Source organism: Tiliqua scincoides, chromosome 2, assembly GCF_035046505.1.
Source record: "Tiliqua scincoides isolate rTilSci1 chromosome 2, rTilSci1.hap2, whole genome shotgun sequence".
Classification (NCBI taxonomy): Eukaryota; Metazoa; Chordata; class Lepidosauria; order Squamata; family Scincidae; genus Tiliqua; species Tiliqua scincoides.
The window spans coordinates 201,847,921-201,860,184 of record NC_089822.1 but is presented as its reverse complement, the minus strand read 5'-3'; positions in this window follow the sequence as shown (position 1 = coordinate 201,860,184).

Below are 12,264 nucleotides of genomic sequence, written 5' to 3'. Positions count from 1 at the left end.
CACCAGAACCTCTTGCCCTTTCCTGCAGACTCCCCACCCCCTTTCTCTCCCCAGACTTGCACTAGTGAAATCATTAGAGCAGGACCAAGGAGACCCATTGCAGGTGGGGAGGCTTACAGAGGTGTAAGGCAATTTAAATCCCTTTTAGCCTCTGGAGTCATCCAATCCTCCCCCCCTTCCTGCTGAATATACTGTGCCTGTTTTTTTGCAGCTGCACCAGAGGGGGAAGGATAGGACTGAGCCTATCCTTTAGATGGCCTAAAGGAGAAATATAAATCACTGTATAAACAAACAAAACAAACACACCTCAGGCAAAGCTTATCCTATGCTGTAGAGCACAGGATATGATTATACAGCTAAACATTTAATTCTGCTAGGAAATTATTTCAAAGACTCTCTTAAGTTCTTTTTCATAGTTAAATGAAAACAAAACAAACAGACACACTGTTCAAGGATTATCAGAAAGCCGGACCAGCAAATTTGCTCTGCTTCTACAGATTTGAATCTAAAAGTTTATTTTAAGCAGAGCCTTACTGGGCTGCAGGTAGCCCTAGGCAGCTTGAGTAAGCACCTCAGAGAAACACTGGCTGACACCAGACAATGAGATGCAAAAGAGGACAGGGGCTGTGTACCCCCAGTTCTTCTCATGCCTACAAGACAAGCAGTGGTGACCCACATCCCCTTCGCTCCTGTACTCAGAAGCCCTGACCTCCTTCATATCTTGCTATCAGAAAGGATGTGGACGGAGAAGTGTCTCCCATCACCAGGACTACTTTCTTCTTGGTTTTCTGAGCCCTTCACAAATGCCTCTGAAGCAGCGGATCTTCGCCTTGCAGTTTCCAAGGGCATCAGTTAAGAGGGAGAAGAAAAGCAGCACAGGGGAGGGTTAATCGAGCAATATCTTCAAGCGTAAGTGTAATAAAGCACCTTTGTGTGCTCGGTAAATACCAGCTTATTTCTAGACAATGCTGGAGTAATTCAGCTGCGCAATTACATTTTTCTGCAATAAGAGAACTGGGTGCGTAGTTACCAAGTTGGATGCTACCTCCTGGGGGGGGGGAACCTCTTGTCCATCCACTGATTTGAGCTCATGGTAACTTTGAAGATAGAATTTTCTGGAGATTCGTACAAATCCTGTAGCTTCTTTCTCAGTATAAAAAATGCCTGTTCAACTCCACAGCACTCTTCTCATTTCCCCCTCAGAACGCTACTTTCTAATGTGTCTTCAGCAGCAGCAGGTGCTACTGTCCACACAGTTTCAAACAGAAGCCTTTTCCAGCCTTACCTGAAGGTACCAGGGATGGAAGCCACAGCCTTCTGCACAAATGCCTGTACTCTACCCCCAAGTGACGACCTCTTCCCTGTGATGGAAAAAGCCTCATTTGCTTCACTGAGTCACATCAGGTGGCTGTTAAAGGCACAGGCCTGGAACCAATTAAAAAAAAGAAAGATCACCCCCTCATCTCCTTAAAGTTTCCAGGCATCAGATCCTGAAATGTCTCCTCTAGCTTTAAGAGCTACAGAAAAATAATTTTGCCAGGTGCCTTTATTCCCATCTTAGTGCTGCAATGATTGGAAAAGTCACATCTGGTAGAATGTTTAAAAGGCAAATCTTAAAGGTACAGCAGCCCTCAAGGGCTTTGCACTTGGTAAAAATATTTCAGCTATTCCTGCCCCCCCCATACAGTATGTGCATTAAGGCAGCCTTGCACAATGTGACCTACCAGCTCATCACAAAATAATAGTACTATATCTCTTAATTTTTCTGCCTGCCTGGGATTGCAAAAGTGGGGGGGGGGGGATTGTCAAGCCCCTGGAAGGTAGGGCTGACCCATCTATAAGGCCAACAGGAAGTGGTTGCATCAGGTAGCAGAATAATCAGGGCTGCCCACTATAATACAGTACTGCAATCACTCCAGGAAGTCTCCCCAGTGTATCCCTGGAGGCTCTTCTTTGGGGTTGCCGCTATTATGGAGAAGTTACGAGTAGCACATTTTGAACAAAACATTTGTCCCAACATGTGCCACCCCGAATATTTGCTGCCCAAAGCGATGACTCAACAAGCCATTTCCTTGTTTTGCTCTCTTTCTTCTGAGCTTTATTTTAGATGAGCAAAAAATACCTTCCACATCAAATCTGCAATCAACTGAAGCTTTCTTCAGAATTGCTCCCGAGACACACCTTTACTCCATTGTCTACTGGAAACTGTGGCGTGATAATGGACAGGAAGAGGGCTAGTATATTCTATCCAAGGATCTCATTTACTTAATTGTTTAGACAAAGCTGAAATGTTTCAAAACCGCAGAGTCATGCCCCCTGCATATTGTTTCGTGCTCTCTCACAACATGATAAAAGAGTGATTTCATCATGGTTAATTTTCATATTTGCACTCCTTCCATTCTTGTATCTCTTTTAAAGGAGCTAACTAGAGATGAGGTCCTATAGAACAAATGGCACATAAAACACATAAAACGGTTGTCTTTTACTGAACCAACGAATAGTTTAAAATAGGACTGCCACCACCACACGGGATAAACGCTAAAAGAGAAGAAGAAGAGGACTGCTTTCCTACCAATGCTTTCTGACTTTGGGCACAGGTGACTAGAGAAAAAATAAACTATAATGCACCTGTGCCTTGGTCAATAGCCTGCCTGACACACACATTATGGTGAAGCTTTGCCTGGTGTGGAAGTGTAGTAGGAAAAGTTCACATGCTACATTTCTCTGTGTGTTAAAGCCATAGGAGCAGGGCCAACAAAAATGGTGGCAACCTCGTTTGACCAGAGATCATAACGGGACAGAAAGAAAGTGTACATGAATACCATAGGTGACAATATTTCTATTGGGAATGGTTGTTAATGTACTGTTTGATTCTGCAAACTTGAAGAGTGATGCAGATTGGCATGTGCCATGAAGGAAAACTGCAATTCATTACATACAATAATAACATAATTAGGCTAGTATATTCATCACAGAGGGAGGAGAAGGCTTTGATATTGGTGATACTTTTACGCCCTCCTAAAAAGATCCACCCTGGGTTCCACCGTACTGAAAAATTACAGGCCAGGTTCTAACTTCCTGTTTTGGGGAATGGTGATCAAGCAGGTAGTGACATCCCAACTCCAAAGTTTCCTGAATGAAATTGATCTTTGGTATGGCCATTTCTGACAGTGGACCTGTGCTCCAAGATCATAAAGGACTATGTAGCCCGCGTAAGGATCGGGCTATTTATAAAATAAATACATAGTTAAAGCTGGTGCTTGTCTGGATTTCTATTCCTTGTTTGGTGTTCCACAGAAATGCTTCTTTCTATACAACAATGTGTGAGAAATTTTAGTTCCTGTGTTTTGAGTCTAGTTGCTGTTCCTCAGATCAGACAGGGCCGACCTACTGCTGTAGAAGTATCTAGCACAGGATTAGTAAGTTTGGGTGCAGAGTAGATGGCAGAGTTGTCTAAACCTTTGCACGGCACTTTTGTATTGAATAAACATGATGGAAAATGTTTTAAGAGAAAGCCCTGTGTTATTAGTACTACACCATTTGTGGAGCAGTATGTAATATTGCATTGTCAGATATCAGCCAATCATGGATGTTATTGATTGGGCATTTTCTGTTTATTGACCTGATGATTTCAGGCAGGTTCTACACTTTGATTTGTGTTATTTTCAGAACATAAATCAAGGATAAGAGATGGACAGTCTAGTTGGTTGTTTTATCTATTCAGAAGAAAATTTGGTATGGGAAAAGGATTGGCTATGACTTTGGCAAGGAAAGTGGCAGAACTGGGCACTGCTAGTACTTCTGGGTGCTTTCTTTCCAAGCATGCTTGTCAAATCACTCAAGGCCATCCAAGTTGGAGAAAATCACTATTAATATTCATCAGAAAGAAGGGAAAAGTTGCCATTAAAGCGAATGTGGCTTCCCAGGCTTCAGGCTGCCCATCATATATGACAGCAATTCTGCTTAAAGCTGACGTCTTGTTTAGCATTGATAATTCTAGAAAGAGTCCAATTAAAGCATTTCAAGAAGACATCCCTGTGCAACTCTACATTGATTGCCTCGCTAATGTATATTGAGTTTTAGCTAAATACAGCCCCGGGTGCTGTACTGGAAAGCACAGGAGCTTGCTGTCCAAGCTCTTAATCTTTTTTGTATCGATTTGGCCACTAATGATATAACCTTCTCTTCTAATTAACTGACATCTGCATTAGGCAGAAGCAGAGCTTCCCTCTACCAGAGGTTCCTCACCTGTTTTTCCCCTCAAGTTTTAGTGTGCAAACATTTTTGATGGCGATTCTATCCAAACCTCATTCCCCACAAGAAAAATCATATGACAGAACTGGTTCCTTCTCATTCCATCTTGCCCTTCTTCATGCATTGATATCTTGTGCCCTCTCTTTCTCTTCAGAAGAAACTCAGCACAGGAGAAACTGTCAGGACTTCAGAAGTTCACACATGACTCTTTCAGGTACGTTTTGGGGTAGGACAGATAATTGGTGATCATCAGAGTACTGTCCTGGTAAACCATTCACTTAAGGAAACTGGCAAAGCATTTGTTCATCAACCACCTATCGTTCCCCTCTTTTGATTGGGAATTCATTGCTACTCAATTGCCAATGTTACATTGTCCCTAATATTCAAATACTTCACTGTTCAAGAAGCACCCATTTTGAAATTCATTGGACAACAGCAAAATGCTCCATTGGGAGCATCCCACTGTAAATGACAGCACAATCCTATGATGGTACTGTGCCAGCGTGTGCTATCACATACATACCATAAAGCATGTTGCAAAAATGTGGAAGACAGGGGTACCGGCAGGAAGGCCTGCACTCTCCTTCTGGTGCCAGTACAAAAGGAACGTGCTGGAGCACATAAGAGCTGCTCTGAGCAGCACAGGGACTGGGGAAGGGTAGGGAGGAGATGTTAAGGCAGTTGTGGACCTATCGCAAGGTCCAAAGCCCCAGGTGCGAGGTGCTAGGACCCTCAGAAGCCCCTCTGAGGCTCCCGACAGAGGCGGAAACCGTGCTTCCGGTTTTCTGGAAGCACAGTTCAAATTGTCGGGGAACCTCACAGAGGTTTCTCCAACGCAGGTGGAGGTTGCGCAAGGCTCCATGATCCTCAGGTGAGTGGGGGGAGCGGATTTCTGCGTGGGGGGGCGGTGGTAGCCCGTGGGGGCTCCATTGCAGACCTTTGCCCAAGGCGCGGGGCTTGGGAGGTGGGCTGCTGTGTAATGGGGAGGGTGGGGATAAGTGGAGGATAGGCAACTTGGTTCCCTGGAAGGGGCAGGATCAATGGTTACCATGCACATTGTATCCTATCACCCTCCTTGGGCCTGAAATCCTGAGATGGCTCAACTCAGACTTGCACCAGCGAATCAGCAGGCACAGGTCCAAGTAGACCCATTGTAGGCTGGGACTTTCCCTGGGGCAAGGGAACAAATGTGCCCTAATAAATTCCAGTATAGGATGTAGCACAGCCACACTGGCCTCATTGTATCAGCACTGGTTAGAACTGGGTTGCCCATTACCATCTTTTTCTGGCAGAGTCTTGTAGCGTTGCTTTTTTAAACAGTGGGCATGAAGAGAATAAAACTGTAGTGAGGGGCATTAGGACTTTGTCCACACAGCAGTTTCACTTCCAATTACACCACCCTTAACCATTTAAAGAGAAAAAAGAAGCTTCAATTAGCTTTCAATGGAAGTTATTTTCTCTCCTTCAAATAGTACATGGAGTGTGATTTGCTGCAAAATCATGGCCGTGGCAAAGTTCAGAACTCCATGTGGTGAAAATCCCTGCTGTCAGAGGACTAAACCCGAGGCCCTTCCACATGCAAAAGTCATGCACTACCAGTTTGTGAATAAATACTTGTCATTCTGCAAGCACTAATTAGGAACTGGTGTAGCGTAATGGCCATGAGCTGTGAATCAAGATTCCTTCCATTTGAATCTCACCTCTGGCATGAACTCACTAGTTGACCTTAGCTTCAGCTTCCACAGCTGCAGTTTGGGGATAATAACACATGCTTGCCTTACAGGGTTGTTATAAGGATAATATCAAGCCAGTACATTTGAAGTACTTTGCACACTCAGAAAGAGCTATACAAAAGTTAAGCATTATTTCAAGAATGTGTTATACCAGTGTTTCTCAATCAGTGATACTAGTACCACCGGAGGTACTTTAGGTGGTGCCCAATGGTACTTGTGGAACCCTCAGACCCCCACCACCTGACAGTGAGACCAGCAATGCAATGTGATAAGAAGCAATAGGAGGCTCACCTCAGAGGGCATAGCTCCAGTGTGCACTTTCTGTGCACTAGAAAAAACCATCCCATCCACCCTGAGCCTCTTACTGGTGATGATCATGTTGCATCTCGCCTCCCAATCCAGAAGTAACCAGCAACGACATCACTGCCAGATACTTCTGGTGGTACTTCCAATAGGTGAACCATGCGAGGTGGGACAGCAGGGGACAAATGTTGAGAAATGCTGTGCTATAAGCTACCTGGACTGACAAATACGGCATGCCATAAAGTGACCAGGTGGGAAGGAGGGCAGGGCTTTATGCTCCTGGATTTTTAATGGATGTGAAGGAGAGATATTTTGGCTCATGGGTCTGAGAAAAGCAGTACATTCTGAAAATTGCTCTTTTAAAAAACTATCAAAGGATGAGAAGCCTGTTGCCATGACATGCCATAACCTCCAGAGGAAGCAACAATATGCACCTGCTATCAGGGCCAAGTGGAAGAGAAGAGAGGACACTTACGCAGAAGTGAAGGTCCAGGGTGGACTGCAAAGTCATCATCAAAAATAAAAACTTGAGGCTAAATTGTTGTCCATGTTCAAGGATGTGTATGCACTCTTATTTCCCTCTATCTATAATTGTTCAGATTCTTGCAAGATCTTGAGAGTGGTGGAAGTGGAAGTGCTGTTAGAACAGGCTTACAATAACAACAACAACATCAATTGTAAGTAAGTAAAATGGCAAGATGCATCACTTTGCGAGTTGCTACATATCCCTTTATTAAATCAACCAAACGCAGCTCAGATTAACAAACATATCCCCAAAGCTGTGATGTACAGCCTGCTGCTTTTAACCATGAGATGCAGACTGCATGTTAAGGGTGAACTTGACAAATGTGAATTGCTTATCAATGCTCCATCCAGCTCATCCATCCACTCATCCAGCGCCATGCAGCACTCCCTGAAATGGATGAGCTACACAGTGTAACTTCCATTGCCTTCCAGTTTAATTAAATGTTCCTGGGATAAATCTTGTGTTTACATTCTTGCAACGGGCTCCTAGGACTCACTGACTGCTCCATTTATGAACAGGCTGGATACAGTCCAATCACCTCCAGTTAATGTACCTGCCACTCAATGAAAGCTAAGACTCCTGGGAGGTTTACTGTATGGCTTCTTTCATTTGCTGTGCTTATTAACTGTTATGTCTCTGAAACTGAATTATTTATGTCATTAGATGTCTAGGTATACCTTTTGGGCCATTATCTTTTATCAGAACGGTTAAGAAAGAACTAAACCCAAATTACAAGTGTTTCCCTTTAGAAGATATTATATCAGTTCTAGTTATATAGAAAGATAAGAGAACAGGAGGAGAATATCATGTGGCTGACCTTTAGTACATGATTCCAAGACCAGTTGAGAATAAGAAACTCTCATCTCAGTATTTCAATGCAAAGCTATGGCTCGTGTTCTGTAGCAAAATACTCAAGGCAAGCAACGGCCAGAACATTTTGGAGAAAAACATTAAGTACTGTATCTATCAACACTGCAAACACATTGTCTTATATTATTTTAAAGGTCATGGCTTCTTCTGGGAACTCTAGTTTGGGAAAGTCCAGAGAATTCTCCATTCAAGATCTCTAGTAGCCTCTCACCCTCAGAACTATGATCCCGGGCATTAGAGTTAAATCAGTTCATATTTGTTGTGTGACAGTATTAACAGCATCTAAAATGTGATGAAGTGCTCTATCTGCAAACCAGTTAAACCAGAGCACTTGAAATTTAAGATGACTTATGGCTGATCCTCAACAGATTTACCTGGAGTTCAGCAATATTTACTTCCTAGCAACTGTGGTTAGGACTGCAGCCCAAATTCTTTGAACTTGAACAGATTTCAATCAGTAATGTCCTGTGGCACCTTTGGGGATGGCTCCAGGTTTTGGGGAGGAGAGGTAGGTCCTCAGCAATGTATCGTGATGAGCACCCCTCCCAGGCATCATTAGAAAGGGCTGAATCTGCAGTCCTCTCCCAAAAGAGAGAAGGCAGGCACAGAGCTGCTACTCTTCTTCCAAGATCTATCTTGGAAGACAGGGTTCCAAGATCTATCCTGGAGACAGGGTTGAGCAGTGAAGTGGCTAAGTTTGCAGACGACACCAAACTTTTCCGAGTGGTAAAGACCAGAAGTGATTGTGAGGAGCTCCAGAAGGATCTCTCCAGACTGGCAGAATGGGCAGCAAAATGGCAGATGCGCTTCAATGTCAGTAAGTGTAAAGTCATGCACATTGGGGCAAAAAATCAAAACTTTAGATATAGGCTGATGGGTTCTGAGCTGTCTGTGACAGATCAGGAGAGAGATCTTGGGGTGGTGGTGGACAGGTCGATGAAAGTGTTGACCCAATGTGCGGTGGCAGTGAAGAAGGCCAATTCTATGCTTGGGATCATTAGGAAGGGTATTGAGAACAAAACGGTTAGTATTATAATGCCGTTGTACAAATCGATGGTAAGGCCACACCTGGAGTATTGTGTCCAGTTCTGGTCGCCGCATCTCAAAAAAGACATAGTGGAAATGGAAAAGGTGCAAAAGAGAGCGACTAAGATGATTACGGGGCTGGGGCACCTTCCTTATGAGGAAAGGCTACGGCGTTTGGGCCTCTTCAGCCTAGAAAAGAGACGCTTGAGGGGGGACATGATTGAGACATACAAAATTATGCAGGGGATGGACAGAGTGGATAGGGAGATGCTCTTTACACTCTCACATAATATCAGAACCAGGGGACATCCACTAAAATTGAGTGTTGGGCAGGTTAGGACAGACAAAAGAAAATATTTCTTTACTCAGCGCGTGGTTGGTCTGTGGAACTCCTTGCCACAGGATGTGGTGCTGGCGTCTAGCCTAGACGCCTTTAAAAGGGGATTGGACGAGTTTCTGGAGGAAAAATCCATTATGGGGTACAAGCCATGATGTGTATGCGCAACCTCCTGATTTTAGGAATGGGTTAAGTCAGAATGCCAGATGTAGGGGAGAGCACCAGGATGAGGTCTCTTGTTATCTGGTGTGCTCCCTGGGGCATTTGGTGGGCCGCTGTGAGATACAGGAAGCTGGACTAGATGGGCCTATGGCCTGATCCAGTGGGGCTGTTCTTATGTTCTTATGTTCTTAAGATGTTGAGTCAGGGTTGGGTAGCAGGTATCTTCCCAGGTGGTGAGGCCTTGGCAGCTACCCAAAGATGCCAATCCCTGCCACTGTCCATAAGCACTTAAAAGACTGGCAATTTAATTGCAGATAGGATTTTATCTACTAGCGTCCATTTAGTGATACAAGAGTTTAGATAGTTTATGATAATCAACTCAGGTTGTAAACTCGTAGTTAAACTAGTAAACTATGTGGCCATATAGGCAATTTGGTAACACTGAAGAGGTTCACACTTGCCTAACAGGCCAGTTCTATGTTTGGTTACTCAGAACTACAAAAAAAAACAATCAGGGTGGATGTTTGCTCTTTGCCCCTAGCTGTGATGCCTGGCTCTCATCCATCTAGATACCACTAGCAATTTCAGGTTATTTGTATTAAGACTCCTGTCAGGAGTTCACACACACAGCAGAGGCCTGAAAGCACATACCATGCACTAGTTTCCCAAAAACCCAACCAAATCCCCTCAAAATAATCTATAGATTAAAAGTCACAGTGGCTGCTGGGCTCCTAGTAGTTTATCTGGCTTTCAGGAATTGAATGCACAAAAAGTGGGAATCAGATGGTGCATATAAGTGTAGCAAGGCAAATGCAGTTACTCAGAATCAACTTGCACTCTTGTGAAGTGAACCCCGACCACAATTCCACTCCATGTTCCATAATGGTGCTAGACACAATAATAAGGAAGCCTATCGGGAACAGGGCATGTGTGGTTTAATAGACAGCACATGACAGCGACCACAAATTAGAACAACAATTTCTGCAGAGTTCTGTGGGTTTTCACTTGAGAAAAATAATTTAGAAGAGCTGGACTCTTGATCAGGAAAGAGCCAACCTATTTGGTTCTGTTCCAAGAAATGGCTCCCACTGGTTAGTATAGAGCCAGGACCTGGTTATCTTTCCGAAACCTAGATCTTAAGTGTTACAGATTGTTAACGTCAACCTCTTGGAAGGATAATGGTGGTAGACCAAAGTCTAATTGGACACAAAGATTATGGTACAGCCCAACCCTAAAGGTGGCTGCCAGGTAGAGTGGCACCAAAGCGGATACCGCTGCATCCTGTGGCCCTGCGGCAGCTGCCAATGATCTCCTCAGGAGAAGGGGACTGTTGTCTCCTTTCATCTTCCTCACCCCACCCTGGAATGCCTCCCCCTTCCCCAAAGCCCTGAGCGCCACCCAGAGCTCTTATCTAGCTCTGAGCGGCGTCCAGCCAGCACTGGGCTCAGCACACTGGGGCTGGGCAATGCAGGGTGTCACAAGCATGCTTTACGGCATGTTTGCGACACCCAGCACTGGCCCAGTTCAGGATTGGGCCCTTAGTCCCTCAGAATATTGTTTTAAAACTAGCTGGGGAGGGGTATACAACAAGGTTTGGTGGAGTTATGGGGTAATGCATTGATGGGAGGACTTGTCTTCTTTTCCTAGATCTCTCTTTTCTGAAAATTGCTATTTTTCAAAAATATTTCTGAAAAAATATTGCTATATTTCAGCCTTCAGATTATTAGTAAGAGTTATCTTGTTTGCTCTTCTATGCTCATTTAAGTATTATTCTTGGCTCAAAGTCATTGCAATCATCAAATATCATCTACAGTCCTTATAAAGAGTACTTTTTCGTTCTTTCAGAAAGTGCAGTTCTCCCTATAATGATGCATCAACAAAGCTTTTTTCACTTCCATCCTCTGACCATACTAAAAGCTGTGTCGAAAATGGGTTCATTTTAATGAAAGCTAAAAGCCTGCTGGGGCCCTTGGGCTTCTATCCAAATGCAAAGGGGCATGACTGATACTAAAAGATTCCACCTCAAAACGAGCATCTGTTGCGTTGACATAACTGTAAGTACAATTATGGCTGGGGATACATACAACTCTACACCTCAGCTTCCAGCAAAGAAATTTAAGAGTTTAAATGGTGGGTATTCTCACTTCTAGTCAGTGAGAGTGTTTGAAGCTAGCTGTTATGGGAAGGAAGACAGACAGAGCAGCAACTGCCCCTCTATATTCCCTCCCTACCCCCATCACAACCCAAGTAACATATAGTATTTATTATTTTATTTATCACATTTTTATACCACCCTTCCTCCAAGGAGCTCAGGGTGGTATATATAGTTCCTTCCCTCTGTTTGTCCTCCCAACATCTCTGTGAGGTAGGTTTTTGCTGAGAGAGAGTGAGTGGCCCAGGGTCACCCAGGAAGCTTCATGGTTGAGTTGGGATTTGAACCTGAATCTTCAAGGTCTAAGTTCAACTCCCAAACCATTACACCATCCAACACAAGATATGTTTTCCCGGGCCTGTACCTAACATAATTGGTTGTTGGTGGCAAGAATGGAGAAATGCCCAGTTCAGCTGTACGTTTGTTTGTCTGGAAATTTCCATACCACCTATCCATAGGTATCAAACCTGGCATTCTGTTCTTCATTAGCTAAATAAGATGCTGTTATGGGGTTCCCCAACAGTAAACAAAGAACTGCTGCTTGCTGCATTTTCAATAATCATTTCATAACACTGTAAGTGAGCATCTTATGGTCTAACTAGATTGCACACAAACCAGTGTTACAGAGGCAGGTATGGTATCCAACTGGAAACATCTCTTTTGGGCAAGAAATGTTAGGTGTGTGTTCTCCCCCCACCCTCCTAGGCATGGCTTTTTTTCAAAAAATAAAAATGTAGTCCTTTCAGTTGGAAGCATATCTCTATAGCAGTGGTTCTTACACATTTAGCACTGGGAAACACTTTTTAGAATGAGAATCTGTCAGGACCCACTGGAAGTGATGTCATGACTGGAAGTGACAGAATCAAGCAGGCAAATTTTTAGCAATCCTAGGCTGCAATCC